Source organism: Mus musculus, chromosome 13 (genome assembly GCF_000001635.26).
Source record: "Mus musculus strain C57BL/6J chromosome 13, GRCm38.p6 C57BL/6J".
NCBI lineage: Eukaryota > Metazoa > Chordata > Mammalia > Rodentia > Muridae > Mus > Mus musculus.
Window position 1 is genome coordinate 11,475,084 of NC_000079.6, and position 3,213 is coordinate 11,478,296.

A 3,213-nucleotide genomic window follows, 5' to 3' on the forward strand; every position below is an offset into this window, starting at 1 on the left:
CAGACCATCTGAATCTCATTCCTTGAACCCACATGGTAGAAAGAAAGAACCAACTCCTTGTAAGTTGGCTTCTGACTTCCATACTAAATACTAATGTGAAAACATCAAACATGAAGAAGTTGAGGTCAATAATGTTCAGCTATGCACACAGGGTGAAACCTACAGACCTAAAATGTGGCCTCAGCATCTTATTCAATGTGGTACCTGGAAGCTTCAGCCAGTTGATCAGCACATGCTTCAATAAAGATAACAAGTCGCAGTTGTCAAATTACAGTCGACAGCCTCCAAGGACTCCTGGACTGGATTGTCTATATTCCCACTAATACCATTTTAACTAAGTGTTCCGTGATAATTTGATCAAAAAGGCCAAGTACTGGTTTCTAAAATGAAGCCCCACACTCTTACTTGTTAGAAGAATCCAACTGTTAATGAGAGCCGTAAACAAATGTCATCATGCCACATGAAGGAAAGTGGGCAGAGCTGGAATCCATTGTGTTAGATAAATATGCAGACTCAGAATGCGCACTTTGTGGTTCTCTCATAAGTGGAGTTCAAACCTAGCTAAATAAACAGACCCGAGGGATGGAGGGATGGCTTTGCAGTTGAGAGCATTGGCTGCTCTTTCAGAGGACCTGGGTTTGAGTCCTATAACCTATCTGGGTTCATATCTCTCCTTATTATATAATACTTCCAAGGCTGTCATAAGTCCTGTAGATGAGAACTGCAAACAATAATGACAATCACACCCAGGGATTAACATGCCCACGGTGAAATCATAGAAGCAGAGGAATAGAACAGAGTCAGCTTTTCTTCCTCCAGGTTCATAGAAAAATTAAGGTGCCATAAGAAATGTGCCTCCAACCACCGAAGCATAGGAAGGGCCAGAAAGATGTGAAAGGGACTAAGGATTATTGCAGTTTTTCCTTAGACCTGCACATGCATACACAGTGCTTACACATGCACACACACACACACACAAAATTCAAAAATATAAACACAAGAAGACTGCTCTGTGTAGTGAAACAAAAATTGCACTTAAATATCTACAAAACATCATAAAAGCACAAGTTTTTCCAGCACTTTCAAAATTTTAGGAAAGGAGAGGAAAAACTAGTTTGTAGTAGCACCCTGAGACCTCTCACTTCAGAAGACATCCCAGTTACAGCAGCCACACCTACCCTCCAAAAGTGTAGTCTCACCAATGAATCCCAAGAGCAGAAAATCTTCTGCACTCTTTGCCTTTCTTTGTTTCCTTGAACATATCAAACTGCTTCTTCCTCAGAGACTAAGACAGTTCTCACCAGCTGCCTCCTACCTTTCTCTACTGCTCACCACATCTCCCTGCTATGGTCACCAGGAGGCCTTCCTGGGCTCCACTCCTACATGCAGTCTCTGTAGCCAATCATGGGTCCTACATAGTAAGAACGTTTACTAGATCTTTGATCCTCTGCCATTCTTCCTCAGCTACAGAGGTGTCTACATCAACTCAGGCTATAGCACAGATCAGGACAAGAGGAGAACCACACACGGCAGCCAGACGCTGCTCTTGTCTAAAGGAACCATCAGCTCTTGCAATGAACAGTTAGAAGGACAATTCTGTCTTTACATCCAAAGTGCCTCTTCCAAGGCTCATAGGCCAGTATAAGACCAGGTGAAGCATGGAGGGTCCATCAGATACCAAAGGTCCTGAACTGAATTTAAAATATAAAAATAAGAAAGTGAGCTGAGCACCAATCTCTCTATATAGATAGGTAGGTAGGTAGGTAGGTAGGTAGGTAGATAGATAGATAGATAGATAGATAGATAGATAGATAGATAGATAGATAGATAGACAGATAGACAGATAGATAGATAATTGATTGATAGACAGACATAGATACATAAATAATAGAGAGACAAAGATAAAGATAGATAAGAGTTGGACCGACACATTCTGACTGACTTTAATTCTGACTTTAATTCTGAGGAGAAGCCTCATGCTCTTGCCACCATAACTGCTCAGCTATGATGGACTATTTCCATTCAAATATAAACTGAAATAAATCCTTTCCCCTTTAGGATGATTCTTATAAGATATTTTGAGACAATAAAGTTCAGCAAAGTACAAAATACAACATTCTGGTATAAAATCAAATATTGACTAGCTATGACCAAATTGGTCTAAATGATTGATTGAGAGCCAAAAGCCATGGTGGACTCATACCGTAAGCCAAACAAGCCATTTTTCTGTAGATTGGCCTGATCACGGTGCTTTATTGCAGCAATAGAAAAGTGACAGATACAGAATGTGACAAAGTAGTAAAGAATCTGGACTCAAAGCCACTCTAATCCCAGGCTTAGGAAGAGGAAAAGGAAGACTTGGACTTGATAACACAGTGTGTCCTGCAGCTTTCAGCATCCTATTACATATAAAGTGTGGCATAAATAATAAATTTAAGATGAGGGATACTCAGGACAGTTAACAGTTTTGAATTTCAATGTTACATTATTTAGATAGATACAAGAATCAATTTGAAGTCCTGCCCTTGAATAACCAATTAGTCCCTTCATCATGGCTCTCTTTCCTGACTCCACAGAAATTAGTCCTTTGTGCATTCTAATAAAATTGTTTGCACAACTACAGTATTTATACAACTTGAATAATGTCAAGCAATTACCAGTTAACTTAATACCTACCATTTATAAAAGGCAATCTAAGAAAACATGAATTTTATGTTTAATCGGGAACTCAATGGAAAATCCTTTGCCTCAAATGAAGTAAAGACAAAAGAGAGTAAATTTATAAATGAATCTACAATTTTACCTCATGCCTTAGACTTTCAGCATCTATTTGAAGTGCATATTTTGATAGCCAAAGTTCATTCTCTTCTGTTGGTTCATAGTCTGTGAGATGCCCCGTGCCTGTTTGTTCTTGGCCCCAACCAAATATCCTGTGGAAGAAAAATCAAATATTTGTTTGCACTATTTCTGACATTTAGAAAGCTTTTCATTTATTTTCAGAGCTGAGTATGCTACCATAAAGAAAAGGAACACAATGTGAATGTCTACACTAACACCAATAAAACTGTTTGATCACAGTGGCCTTTGGGTATCTCCACCCATAAGCTAAACCGCTACAATTTTAATGAAAAAAGTAACCATTAATAATTTTGCATGAATTGAGCCAATTCAAGATACCAAGTCAAAAACTTGCCCCTCATGGCAAAGCGTGTG